Here is a 16518-nt window from a genome sequence, read left to right on the forward strand (position 1 = left end):
ATATATATATATATATATATATATGTATATATACAGTATTGCAGAAGCTTCCAGAAGTTTCCAGAAGAAGCATCTGGAAGCATCCAGTAGCATCCAGATATATCCAGAAACATTCAGAAGCATCCAGACGCATCCAGAAGCTTCCAGAAGCTTCCAGAAGCATCAAAAAGAAGCATCTAGAATCTTCCAGAACAGGTTCACACAGGTTCATTTTACTATATAAGAGACATGTAAATCGACATGTAATTCAGTCAGTATATGGAAGTCAATCAGTCAGTATTATCAAGACAGTTTATCGAAGTGAGTTTTATTAAAGTGTTTTATCGAAGAACATCAGTACAAAAAGTAAAATGCAACAAGTGTTTCATTATATCAATACAGTCCACATCCAACCAAGACGTTGTTTTCCACAGAGCATTATTGTATTATCACAAGGTAAATGTAACACGGTAAGCCTTGAGAAGCGTGATTATTTATTTCTATTATTTTTATGACTTAAAGTGCAAAAATGGCTCCCGACAGTCTTGGATTGGAACTAAGAAAGAAAATTATTGGCGATTACGTACCCAGTAGGCACAGCGACGTGACAAAAACGTGATTTTCACGTTATTTTGGCACGTGACAATTAGGTGACTTTTTGGTCCCCATTAAATGACCAATTCACGTGATTTATGGACGTGTTTTTCACGTTACTTTTGACACGTGATATTTAGGTGACTTTTTGGTCCCCATGAACTGTCCAAAAGACGTGCTTTTTACGTTAATTTTGGCACGTAATATTTAAGCAATAATTATGTTTTATAATTACCAAGTGTTTGGATTCGTGTAAAGAAAAAAAACTCATCGTCGAGGAAATATTTTATACGTATTAAATTACATGGTTTTATTAGTCAGTATATTAGATCTTGACATAAACATTTTGAATTTGTAATAAAAGCTGCACTTTTGTTAAAATATCTACCTTATATCCAATAAGTAATAAGTACAAAGTCGTAGATCTGCAACTTACGAAGAGCACGCTTTAGTTCACAAAGAACACACTTCAAACTTAGTCTAACGAATCAGTCGATATATTCTCCCATAAAAGCACACTTTAAACATAATCTAACAAACCAGTCGATATTTTCTCCTATAAGAGCACGCATCAAACTTTATCTAATAAATCAGATTTAGCTGAAAAGAAACGAATAAAATCTTAAATAATGATATAATTATTTAATAATTATCTTAAATCACAAACTTTTAAAACAAATCTTACTTGGTGAGTTGCCAACTATTTTGGGAACAAGACTTTCTAGAGTTGTTGTTTGTTTTCTTTTATCTAAATCAATTAAAATAATTTTAAGAAAACATTACTACGTACAGTGTAAAAAAATAAAAAAAAGTCATTTGCATTCTAATTTTATACTCTGATTGCTAAAAAATAAGGATTTAATACAAAAAGATAAACAAAAAAGTTGACAGATGATTAAAAAAAATAGAATTACAAAATAAAAAATACAAGTTTAGAAAAATATTATTTATCTATATATATCTATATCTAATATCTATCTATAGATATATCTATATCTATATATAATGTTAATAACTGATGGGCGTGATTAGAAAAAGACCTGTACTCACCTTATGTGATAACATCTGTGTATTATGTGATAACATGATAATTTGTTTTCTTTGTTTTCCATCTTCTTCTATTTGCAACTGTTTCTGCATTAACATATTCATATATTAATTCACTAGATGCAAAGTTGACAGCCCACGAAGTTGCTTTAAATGAGTAATCTACAAAGTTTTGAACAGCATTAAATGTCATTTTAGAATGCACACAAAAAAATTAAAACAATTTATAAAAATGTAACAGTTACCACATAACCATACAACATTATAGTGGGGATTTTATATCATGATTTTCCTTACCCATGGTGAGATTTTCACCTTGAGGCTCCTTTTGCTGTGGAAACATTCACCACGGCTAAGGAACTTCATCTACTCCTAATTATATATAATATATTAGGTATAAAACTAAAAATATGTATAATAAAGTATTGTCAAATTAGGTCACCGATAAATACAGAGTGCTGAAAATTCAACTCACAATCAAGTTGCATTCTCCAACAAGATATGAACTAAATTAAATTCTTGGTAGAGGGTGCGATCACAAAAGAAGACGAAGAGAGGGAAAAGTGAAATTTCTCAAACTTTAAAAGTTAAAAGGTTATTGGGTCTTACTACAGAATGATATTTCTCGGCAATAACATTACAATACTATTGGGTCTTTCTAATCAATAATGTTTTATGCAGAACTTATCATTTGTCATGTAGTTTAATAAATTTAATATTAAATAAGTTATAATAACTTATTTATTATTAAATTAACTACATCGACAAATTTGACAGTCTAAAATAATATACAATAGGGTAGAAAAAAAAGTATACCTTGTACTAGGGTTTGATCTTTTGCATGTTGCAATAAGAGAATTATCTGCCATAACGTTACACAATTTTGAACTAAGCTATGTAACATATTTATTAAACCTAAATTGATAAAACTTAGATATAAGATAATATAATATGTTTAGATAAAATATTATATATGTGAGATTTTATTTTTTGTCAAAAATGCATTGCGACGTTATAAGATATCTTACGCCCTGATACTTTTTTTATTAATTATTATAAAACTACAATGTAAAATAATTATATTATTTTAAAAGTAAAATAAAAAGTAATTACAATAACAAATGTATAAACTACATATTTCATATAATCATTATATTTAAAAAATCCGGAAAATTGTTTGCGGAAAATATCCTGAAACAAATTCAGAATATTTTCCCCCTCATTTTTCCCTTAATTTTGCATTCAGACAAGTTATTTCTCAATTTTTTAAAAACTTTTCTTAATTTTTGTATGAATGATGACTAAAATAACATAAAAACAATTAGATGAATAATATATACTTTAAGTTGTATGTATGGAAAACTTTTTGGATATTTGGAAAAAGATAAATTTCAGAATAATATCTGGTATTCCGGGAATATCCCGAATAAGATAATCCCTGAAACTAATTTATAAAAAAATAGTAAATAAAATAAAGAATATCTTTCCAAGTTTCTAATCACAGGTTTTTATTGTGAATAAAAAAAGTTACAAAATACACAATATTTTGGCAACGTAACTTTCACGTTTCAATCAAGTAAAATTGTCACCTGGGCAAGGTCACCTAAAATATACATGATTGAAACGTGAAGAAGGAAACTAGGTAAGAGCACGCATCAAACTTTATTTAATGAATAAGTCGATATTTTCTCCAATAATAGCTCGCAACACCAAATTTAGCTAAAAAGAAACATTTAAAAATATTATTAAATAATCATCTAAATCACAAATTTTTAACACAAATCTTACATGGTGAGTCATCAACTGTTTTGGCAACAAGATTTTCTGGTGTTGCTATTTCTTTGATCTAAATCAGGAAACAATTTTTAAAAAAGGAATGCCATACTTGAGCGAAACTTGCTTTACATATTGGAAGGTCGTCAACATTGAAAGATAAGTATAATGCAGTTTCAAATACAATAGCATCGCAATCATCTTTTTGTGGGGAAAACATCGAACAAATCCGCGTTAATAACCTGTTTTATATTGTACATAATAACAATAGTAATAAAAGTCATATAATATATATATATATAATTTCATATAATTCAAATATATATATATATTAATCATATAATATTTAAATAATATAAAAAAATGAAATAAATAAGTATTAAGCTTTTCTAACAAGTAAAGCACCAGATCAAGATGTCATATATTACAAAAAGATAAAGTATTTAATAATAATATATACATATATCAATAATAAATATTATAACACATTTATTTATTGATATTATCTTGGATAAATTCTTTAACCTTGTTGATAAAAACCAAATAAAGAAAGAAAATTTACTTTTGGTTTTATCTAAACTTATTAAATCCTAAATAAAACTTATTAAATCCAAAATTATTACTTTAACAAATTCAAAAAAAAAATCTGGGTGCTTTTTGACATCTTTAAATATTAGATTTGTTGAAATATATATCAAAATTTGTTATATATATGTGTTATACATAGTTAAAGTTGTCTGACTTAAAAATAGTTTTTATGACTTAGAACGTTTTTGTATACATCGATTCAAATAAGCTAAATGGACAAATTATATTTTAATTTGATATTAAATTTGTCACTACTTATTTTGTCCTAAATTAAGTAAGCAAAATGGACAAATTCGCCAGTCTAAAATATTATATCATTTAGTAGAAAAAAAGCATACCTTGTATTTGAGTTTAATCTTATTTGTGTGGCAAATAGGGACGCTTTGTACTAATTTATTTAACTTAATTTGATATTTCAACTTATAATATATTGTACTTTTTAGTTCTGTTTTAAATGCATTGCGTTATAAGATGTTATATAGACCAATTTTTTTTTTTTAATTATGATAATACTACAATAAAATTTATTATATTATCATAACAGTAAATAATTATAACTACTATATTGAATACAAAAACTATACTATAAAAAAATAATTAATATAATAAAAAATATTATTTCACATATCTTTTGCCAGGTTTTTATTGAGAATAAAAAAAGTTCCGAAAGACGCGATATTTTTGCACGTAACTTTCACGTAACTTTCACGTAAAATAGTAACCTGGACGAAGTCACCTAAAATACACGTGATTGAAACGTGAATAAAACGTTGCGTGCCTACTGGGTAAGTGGAATGTCACAAAAAAGTATCTGTGATAAATATCGCGTGAAAAAACGGACCGTATCAAGACTATGTTCCAAATATCGTTCTACGAGGAAGTTGGCAGCAGATAATAAAGGTGGAAGACCGCGTTCCACCACATCTAGAGAGGATTCTATGATCGTCAGATCCGTCAAGATGGATCCCTGGATATCGTCAGTCGAGATACAAAAGCAATTAGAGCTGCCTGTATCGGACCGAACAATCAGACGACGTGCTGTTGAAGCCGGATTGTTTTCTCGACGCCCTGCAAAGACACCGCTGATTTCACTAAAAAACCAGAAGAAAAGACTCCTGTTTGCTACATCTCATATTGACTGGAATGTGCAGAAATGGCAAACTGTTCAGTGATGAATCGAAGTTCAACATCATTGGGAGCGATGGCATTTGCCGTGTACGTCGACCGGCCGGAAAACGCCTTGATTTACGTTACTGCCATAAGACCGTGAAGCATGGTGGAGGTAATGTAATGGTCTGGGGGTGTTTTTCTGCTAACGGTCTAGATCCAATACATCGAAACGATGGAATAATGGACCGTTTCATGTATAAAAATATCCTGAAAGATGTTATGTTACCTCATGCTGAATGGAATATGCCAATAAAATGGGTTTTTCAGCAAGACGACGATCCGAAACACACTGCAAAAGTAGTCAAGCAATGGTTTCAAGACAACCACCTATCAGTGATGGATTGGCCGCCTCAATCTCCGAATCTCAACCTTATCGAGAACCTGTGGGAGATCGTCAACCGCAGAATTAATCATGAAGGTGTTCGTAATTAGGATCAACTGTTTGAACAAATCCAAAAGACCTGGGCAGCGATTCCACAAAGTTTCATTGATCACCTGATCGAATCTATGCCTCGAAGATGCAAAGCTGTGATCAACAACAAAGGATTCGCCACGAAATATTGATAGCGAAATACAGCTTGGTCAACATTTTGTCGAGTTGCACTTGTTTTGTAATCAACTTTTTTTAATACTTTTGATTAATTTATTAATTTTCGTGTACAAATAATAAACTTTGTGATGAATAAAACTTGAAGAACTTTATCTCTAAGCAGTTACATAGTTATTTCTTTAAATTGAAAAAATGCAGCACTCTTATATAAAGAAACTAAATTAGCATTATTTGGTTGCACTCGTTTTGTCCGATACTGTATATATATATATATATATATATATATATATATATATATATATATATATATGTATATATATATATATATATATATATATATATATATAGAACCCTTAGATGTTGTCCGAAAGTTTTTTCGATATTTTTTTGACAAAAAGTAAAAATTAAAATGAAAGACCGGAATTTTTTTTTTTTAATAATGATAGACTGCCTGCCCCAACCAAACCCTCAGTCGATGTAGCAGCACTCCCTTGCGGGTCAGGCTATTTGTCAGTCGATGTAGCAGCACTCCCTTGCGAGTCAGGCTATTTGTCAGTCGATGTAGCAGCACTCCCTTGCGAGTCAGGCTATTTGTCAGTCGATGTAGCAGCACTCCCTTGCGAGTCAGGCTATAAGATAGTCGATGTAGCAACACTCCGCGCATGATTTACAGTAAAAAAAATAAAAATAAAAACATTTTATTAAAAAAAATAAAAATAAAAACATTTTATTAAAAAAAATAAAAATAAAAACATTGTTTATATTGTTAAAAACATTCAAAATGTTATAAAAACATTCAGAATGTTTTTAAAAACATTCTGGTCAATTAAATTTGCGTTTTTGTGGTTTTTTTAAAAAACGATTAATTTGTAATTAAATTAATGGTTTTTACTTTCGTCCAACACGGAAATGTTGGACGAAAGTCAAAAGTAATTAAAAGTGACGTATGTGTTGGCGTAAGAATCACTTTTTTCCTTCCGCTCTTCCTAAAGCCAACAAACTATAGAACTATATATATATATATATGTATATATATATATATATATATATATATATATATATATATATATATATATATATATATATATATATATGTATATATATATATATATATATATATATATATATATATATATATATATATATATATATATATATATATATATATATATATAGAGTGCTCAATGTGCAAATAGAGTGCTCAATGTTCTTAAAGAACAGAGCAATAATTAATTAGTAAAAAACACTTATCTAACTTTTATCTTCGACTTGAAGTTTCACCATTGCTGGATCATCAGGAAGAGTACTCTTCCTGATGATCCAGCAATGGTGAAACTTCAAGTCGAAGATAAAGGTTAGATAAGTGTTTCTTACTAATTAATTATATATATATATATATATATATATATATATATATATATATATATATATATATATATATATATATATATATATATATATATATATAAATAAAAAATAAATAAATTAGTAAAAAACACTTATCTAACTTTTATCTTCGACTTGAAGTTTCACCATTTCTGGATCATCAGGAAGAGTTTTTTGTTTTTTATTTATTTATTGTTCTTTAAGAACATTGAGCACTCTATTTACATATATATATATATATATATATATATATATATATATATATATATATATATATATATATATATATATATATATATATATATATATATATATATATATATATATATATATATATATATATATATATATATATATATATATATATATATATATATATATAAATATATACATTATTGTTCAGTTGTTCAGTAATGCGTTTAGTATGAGTAAGACCGTATTATATATATATAAACATATATAAGCTTTAAAATATCTGAGTATAAAAGCAAGATGTAGCAATAAAAAATATACTGTCAATTAAAAGCAAAAGTTAGACATCAAAATATAGCATATTAAGCATATTTAAAATTGCTATGAATATGTTAATTACATACCAATTTTAGTCTAACAACTTTTAAAATCTAGATAATACATAGAGTTATAATATAATATTTTAAAAAGCGCAATATATACGTTAATTTGACATGTTCCAAAAATTTGACGTGTTCCAAAACGCTGCTGTGCATTTTTTATTTATCAACTTTCTTACGATATTATTGTTTTAAATTAACTAATTTAAAACAATAATAGAGTAAATTAAATAAATTTTACGTAATAAAACTAAATAAAAGAAATTTTTTCGCTCAGGTTTTTAAAAATAATTTAACGTAAATGTAATCATTAGTTTTTATGCATCGAAAACAGACAGTTTTCGATATTTTTTTGCTACTAACCTTTACTATTAGGTATCAGATAAACTATCCTCCAATATCCTCCAAATATTTGACTATGTAAATCTCATGCTAAATGTATGTAAATAGCCATGTAACATAAATATTTTGTAACTTTTTGCAATAAAAAAAGTTATAACAAAAGATTGGTCTTCGGTTAATGGTCAGTTGATGAGAAATACTGAACATGTAAAAAAGATGTTTTGTACACAAAGAATACCTATAAAATCTTTCATTACTGTTATAATATATAAGTTTTGTAAATATAAATCTAAAAAAGTTATATAATGACAAATACATGCATCGAAAAGCAATATTTTTAGTGTTTACACTGATAAAAGTTGTCTTGTCCATTAAAAATATTTTGTACTTTTCACCGAAATAATTAATTTTTTTAATATTTTTTTTATATTATTTAGTTACATGTTTATTACTTTATTTATGCATTTTATATATAAATATAGCTATTCGAAAAATATTTTGGCAAAAAAACTCGATTTTGTCCCACTGTATTAAGTCAAGATGTATTTCTAACAAAAAAAAGTTTAAGTATTCCTAACAAAAAAAGTTAAAGATACGATTAAACATTCGGGCGCGGTAAGATGTTTAAGACATTTTTAACAGAAAATGTTAAAGATACGTCCAAACATTCGGACGCGGAAGAAATGTTTAGACCTATTCCTAGCAAAACAAAGATAAAAATAATTCGAAACTTTTGGACATAAAGAAAAATTTTGTTGAATTACTAAGAAAAAAAAACATTATGATAGGTTCAAACTCTCTGACCTGAATTTTAGTAATGAACCGTAGCGTAGTAGGAAACCATTGCGTAGAGTTCAAGCATTTGGACTCCGACCGCAAAGCAGTGGGTTCGTTTTCCGGCTTTGTACAAAAACTTTTTCGGTTAGGTTGGAAATGGAGAGCTAATCTATTAAATGCTATTCTATATGAGGCGGTGGTATGTGAAAAGACCATTAGGACTTCTTAGAGCACCTTAATAATAATAATATTAATAATAAAAAAAAACTTAAGTCAATTTAACGAGAATTAAGAAGAATATTCGGCAATGGATGGATAAATACCGTATCCATATAATATATCCGTATGCATCTAAATACCGAAACCATAAAATAGATTCCTGTTTTATAGTACTGTAACGGTCACAGGTAAAATGCGCAAATACAGTACGCTGAAATGCGGAAATTAAAAACGGATAAAATGAGGGAATAAAGCGTTGAAATTAGGATAGGGGTTGGAAGCTTCAGTATATAGATCGACTGATTTAGGGAAAACATGCAACGGAGTGCTGCTACATCGACTAAGCAGCAGTGTCTCTGAAAAATAATATTTGTGTTATTTCTTTCTTTATTGACTTATTTATTATAGAAAATTAGTTAAAACAAAAATAATTTTCTGAGGGGCTGCAATAATATTTTCTTTTGTCAAAGAAAACATAAAGTATCAGCTTAAAACGGTCAAATAGTTGTTTTAGTTTTGTTTCTGGTGTTTTTATTTGAGTTTTAATTTATAGTGCTTAGTTTTTTCTACCAGTGGTATGGTAAGTGATTTATTTAACTATTTATATTGTGCAGTAGATCAACACTTTTTATATCATATCATCAAAAAAATATTAGTGTTTTACAAATTTGGATATGGTTAAGTTTTGGCTATTTGTAGTGAATCCTTTTTTACTGCAGTATGGAATAGGCGTAAGTCGCGGGGTAAAGCATAAGTGGCGATGACGTTTGTCTGACGGGATAAACTAGTTATAAGTGTTGATCCTCATCGAAACGCCAGTAATAATAGACGCGACTCTGAGGAGATGTTTATTACTTAATCACTACACAAATTATGTTTACACATTGGCATTAATGTTTTTTTTCCATTCTGAGGCCTTTCATTATTGTTTGCATACTTTTTATTGGTGTAGTTAAGAGATTTGCATTTTGCTTTTACTATGATACACGTTAGGTTATATGAAGTGTAAATACTATCGGATGATATATATCGTTCAGATTTTAATCTATTATTGTCAAGTTGTCGATAAAATCTGTGAAAGTATTTTTAAATTTATTTAAAAAGTTTTTTAGTGATTTGTCAGCACATGTGTACTATATTGCTGATATATTTCATCACTTTATGTAAATTAGATCGAATGCTAAGTTTTGCTACTACTACTACTACGAGGAAAGCTCGTTTAAAAAAATACATTTTGACGTAGCAATAGGAGGTTCAACGAACCCGACTCCCTGAAGTATATCATAATACTTTTTTAAGCATACATTAACATTGCAAGACTTTAACACAAATTTAACGTGTTCCTGAAGTCTGAAGTCCCTCATTCAACGCACCCTGCATATTATATTCAAAATTTGCCGATTAGGTCTCTACCAAAAACAAAAACTCGGACCCCTAACGACTTTGCTACGTCACTAACCATTGCTTCAGAGACCGCTACATTTAGAATAAAAATTATAAACTACTAAAATTACAAAAACTACGAAAACCTTGTTGAGATAAAACAACTGCATTGAATAAGTATTAATTATTCTATAAATATTTTATAAATAGTAATTGTAAATATGCATAAATAAGTTTTAAAAAGTCTTTTTAATATTACAGTCATACATTAGTACGAAAAAAAACTGCGTTTTGCTTTTGCGTTCCAAAATAAAAACTCACACACAAACTCAAACGCATTTGACGCAATTAATTGCGTTTACTTACGTAAACGTAAACGCAATTTACGCAAATAACTGCGTTTACGCACGCATTTAATACGCAACTTACGCATATAAAATGCATTTATAAACGTAACTCAAACGCAAATTACGCGTATAAATGGGTTTGCAAACTTGACTCAAACGCGACTTACCTAATCTATTTTTAAAAATGTGTCTTTTTAAGAAAACGCGAATTATTTAAGTAAATATCTTTTTACTTTTTAATTCAAAGATATAATATAACTTTTTATTTAAACCGTTGTGTTATTATTAAAATTAATGTTATTATTGAAACTATTGCATATATATTCAATTTATTTTTGTGCTTTTCAAGTTCAAAAAATATATTTTTTTTATATGATAGGTTTAAATTTCACTATCTGAGCCATCGTCGTCCGAAAAATCATTTAAACTTTCAAGAAGTTTTAAGTTTACTTTTAACAATGAGCGACTGATAATCAGATATGCAGTCATGTTGCCTCGTCTCTTTTCACATACAAAACCAGAAGTACTAAAATATCTCTCTATAAAAGCTGCTGATGATGGAATATTTAGTAAGATGACAAATAGCTTTCGTATCATTGTCATTTTAGAATTTTTGAACCAAAAATCATAAGAAGGATACACAGATACAGCAAGTCCTTTCTCTTCAATTTCCTTAAAAAAGTAAAGTTTTTCTTTTTCGATTTTAAGTAAATAAAGTTGTAAATTAGGCTGCCGAGCTTCTGGGCAATAGTTATTATCTAGCATAAATCCGCTGAGCGAATCAGTTTGCTGATCATTTGAACTCAATCGTTCTTTCGCTTGTGTAAGCTCACATCCTAGTTGCGATTCTAAAGCATTTTGATAAATATTACGTGGCGTAAAGAATTTCAGAACTTCGTGTAGCTTTTCTACTGCTCCTAAACAATTTTGGGTTGTGATACAAACTTTAATATAATAAATTAATATATAAAAGTAATTAAATTTATAAATTAGGTTTTGAAGAACTATTTTTTAAACAAAATTTTAATACTTTTTATTTGTCTTAATTAAATAGTATAACCTAATAGCTAAACACCTTTAACAATAAATTGGCAATCAGGTCTACAGAACCATAATTTAAGCCTTGAGATATTCAACAGTGATGCTACTTGATAAATTCCTGAGTTAAGTTCGTACTGAAACTTTAATTCAAAAGAAGAAACTAACAAGTTAGCAAATTCTTTTCCATTTCCTTGTAATTCCATTCTACTCCATTTTGAAATCATAATAGTCAATGCAGGCAAAACATCAGCAATCGATGAAAGATTCTTTTGTGCAATTAAGTTGAATTGGTATGCGGGAAGAAGGATTTGTAGGTATAGTTCAATCTTATCTAATTAGATTGGGCATTGATTTTCCGGATCGAATGCATTTTTTTTATAAGCACTTTGAAAACTCTGTAACATTAGGAAAGCAGCTGACCAACGAATTCCATCACAACTTGTTTGTAATTTAGCTTCATTTTTTATGTGGAATTGAATGCTATTTATAGATTGATTTATGCTTCTTGCGTACTTTAAAAACGTCGCAAGTAAACGACACATCTATTTTTGTTTCTTAATAACGATTCGTACAGCGATATTTGTTTTATGAGCTGTGCAGGAAAACCGCGGTAGTTTCGATGTTCCCAATTCAATTTCAAGATTTTTAATTAGCTTAGCACTATGAAGATTGTATTCGTTATCTTCGTTAAAGTCATAAGTGATGTTTACTTCCTCAGCTGTTTTGGCTAACTGAATAACATTTGTAAAAGTAAGCCTCCTTGATTCAGTTAATAGCACTTCAAGAAGTTCATAAGAGGATTGAGTTTCAATATTTAAGACTTCATCTTCACATATTTTTAGCTGCTCATTTTCTGCTTCTTCAATATAAAGGGCAACCTCTTGGTTCAGCAATGGATCATCTTCATATGCACTATCGCCACCTTTCGTCTCTTTAACTCTATCTTCTTGAGATTTTTCAAGTAATTCCTTAAACAGTCTGACAAATGAGCTCCCTTCATCACATGTAATAGCTGTTAAATAAATATAACTTAAGTAATCAATAAATTCATTGTGTTTACAGTAATTAAAGCTATAAAATTTTTTAAAAATTATCATTTATTTTTGATTTATTGAAGGTAAAGGTATTTATAATCTTTTCAATCCCTAATTTAATATTTTCTGCATTATGACGTCCCGTCATCTGTTCCATACCAATAATGATGATTTCCTTTTTTAAATCACTGTTCGTTAATGCTGCACCAACTGCAATAAAGTCCAACATTTTAGGAGATGTCCGTATATCACTAAATAAAGTGACAACCAGGGCATCGTCTAATTTTTCGTTAATTATGTTTGATAATTTTGCCATCGTTTCTGGTATCAAGTTTTTTCGAAAACGTTTTGCACAAGGAAGTGGAACTTTGACTAGTTTCCTCAAAAAAGAATTATTAAATGCATTAATCGAGCAGTTTGATGTAATAAAGAACTTGATAGCGTTCAAAGTATCGGCATCTAGCACGTTTCGCTTTTTATTTGATTTGTTTAGTGTGACGTATGAGTCAAACCACTTACTCAAAATGCCGTGATGTTTTTTTTGTAAATGCTTTTTAATGTTGGATGTTCGACCAATACGAGCTGTAAACTTTTGATTACACAATATGCAGAAAAACTTAAAATCATTTTGTGATTAATTATTTGAGTATCAGATGTAGTGAAATGAAGATACGAAGTATACTCCTAAAATATATAAAAATCATACGCTACATTGTTCTTAATAACATTTTAGATCTAAGAAAAAGTAATTTAAATACCCGTTCAGTTAAATTTACAATAAACTTCTTTTTCGGAAAAATTTTTCTTTGACCAAAATCTTGCATTTTGTTTATCAAATTACACGAGTCTTCAGATAAATTTGCCAAAAGACTATAACCCTGAAACCTTAATCTCGGGTCTTGCTGAATAGGAGGAATAGAAATATTGGAAACTGAAGTATTATTCGAAGACTTTCCCGATAATGATGTCAACGCAGCACTTGTTGTCTGCATAGTAGATTTCGTTGTTTTTGTAGGATTTACAGATCTTGTTCTTTTTGAAATTGCTTCTCCAGATTTAGATGCAGACGAACTTTGAGATAAATAAGGTTGCAATTACAACTGTTGTGATTGCAATATTTCTTCTTCATGTCTTTTTTTTTGAACAAGTCTTTATGATATCCTCATGATCGATCTTACTCTTGCGAGATTGATGTGTCATATTAAATTAGATATTTATGAAACGATTAAGTAAAACTTGGTTTTGTTTCCTAAACTAATTTTTTTTATACTTTTATGTATAAGCTGCATATCATAAGGAAATGCCTATAAGAACTTCCTTATGCTATAAGAAAGTGCCATTAGACATATCCCTTAAAACAAATTATTACGCGTTTAACATGTTATTTACATATGTATTTAGTTTTAATATTTATGTTTTGTTTCAAAAGAAATAAACTTATATAAAAGTTTTTAACACTAAATAATCACAGGGAGTTTTGCCCCCCACATATAAGGGCATTTTCTTCATCCAAAAGTAGCTAATTGCAAATAAACTAGTTTTATTGATTGAGTTTTAAAATTTTTATACTTGGAATAATGTGGAATAAATTACCCACAAAACAAATATTTCTTTATTATAATCACACAAAATAATACAACCAATTTTCTGTAACTTTTAGTGGAGCAAGATGTTCCTAAAGTCAAGTCTCTGGTGCATTTGTGAGACCTAGGTAAATTAATAATGTTGACTTTATTGACATCTTGCCCCACCCTATCCTAAACTTGAAAAAATAAGAAAGCAAAAGAAGAGAATAAAAACAATTTAAAAAAAAAAATGAAATGAAAAATTAAACTGTAAGGTGCAACGAACGAAGGGGGAGAAGACTGAGTCAAAGTAAGTAACTATATATGCTATATATACACGATATATATATACAACATATATATGCTATATATACACGATCTTTCTTATTGAAAACTTTATGATAAAGCAAAGGAAATGGAATATATATATATATATATATATATATATATATATATATATATATATATATATATATATATATATATATATATATATATATATATATATATATATATATATATATATATATATATATATATATATATATATATATATATATAATATGCGTATGTTCTGTTTCAGTTACGTTTGTAAACGCATTTATACGCGTAAGGTGCGTTTGAGTTACGTTTATAAACGCATTTTATATGCGTAAGTTGCGTATTAAATGCGTGCGTAAACGCAGTTATTTGCGTAAATTGCGTTTACGTAAGTAAAAGCAATAAATTGCGTCATATGCGTTTGAGTTTGCGTGTGAGTTTTTATTTTGAAACGCAAACGCAAAACGCAGTTTTTTTTGCGTTCCAGTGTATGATTACTGTTTATATTAATAAAAAACATGTTAAGAACTGAAGTTTATTGTTAAATTTAACAATAACCTGTTTTAACTACCAATAAATTTCAAGATACAGGATTCAACAGAAATGGCTTTAGAATTTCAAAAAATACTATCTCATTCATTAGAGATGATGGAAGATCCTTAGCATCTAAATTAAGATCTACAGTATCAGCAGGTGTAACAACTGTAACATCATTAGGTCTTCCTCTTTTCAGCAAACGCGGCAACAAAACTAAAAAATTAGGAAAGAAGGAATTAGGATTTAAATTCATCATCTATTGTAAAAAAAACACTATAAGTTTGTTAGAATTTTTAAACGGTGATCTTGTTATCAAACTCCAACTCAATTATCGGTATTTCTTGAATTTGTTGATTTTTTTAAAATATAAGATTTTACACTCTAAATCTAAGCACTAATAAACACAGCAATTTGGAACTTTCTTTTTTTATTAGTAATTTTAGATATAATTTGCATCTCTTGTGATTCTGTTATTCTTTGAACAGTATGTATTAAAAAGATTTTGTAATGACACATTTGCCTCCTTGTCAGAGATGTACATATTATTTGGTCTACATTTTTTTTTTAGATTCCAGAATATTGGTGTAAAGCTGAAAAATATCTGTATCTCTCTCTCTTTACTGTCCAATCTTATCGCCATTTGCTGAGATTTAGTAAAACCATAATTTAATAGAAAAGCAAGTCCCTTTTCTAGAAACATTTTTTCATTTCTTTGTCAATGTTTTTATTAATATAACTGGGTCAAAACGCACACAATATCATTCCGCACACTGATCGAATTTATCAAATAAAAACTAAACGGATATGGCCATGAAAAAAATAAAAATAGATTCAAATACAGAACTATTTCCTTTATTCGAATTGATAAAATTATATGCCGATTCAACTCCATTTTTTATTTATTTTGTATCGTTGCGAACAAAATAGCACTTGAACTGAAACTGATATAAAAATAATTTTAGCACTATCTTGTTTGAAATTTAATTTTAATTCTAATAGTATAATTTTTGCAGGTAGAACAAAAAGTTAAATAAAAAATCAAAAAAGTAAAAAAAACTGTTTTTTCTGATATAACCGCGCGCTCGATTAATTGCTTAGTTTAGTTTTTCGCAAGTGACGAAGCGTCTATTTTTATCTAATTAACTCAGTGTTAAATCCAGTTTAATTAAAAATGAACTATAATGTTATTTGGTAATATAATCATCTCTTACTCATTAAAAATCAATTATTATGTTATTTCTCAATATAACCATTACTCACTCAATTCGATTTAACTCACTCATTTTAACATGT

This window comes from Hydra vulgaris, chromosome 15, assembly GCF_038396675.1.
Source record: "Hydra vulgaris chromosome 15, alternate assembly HydraT2T_AEP".
Classification (NCBI taxonomy): Eukaryota; Metazoa; Cnidaria; class Hydrozoa; order Anthoathecata; family Hydridae; genus Hydra; species Hydra vulgaris.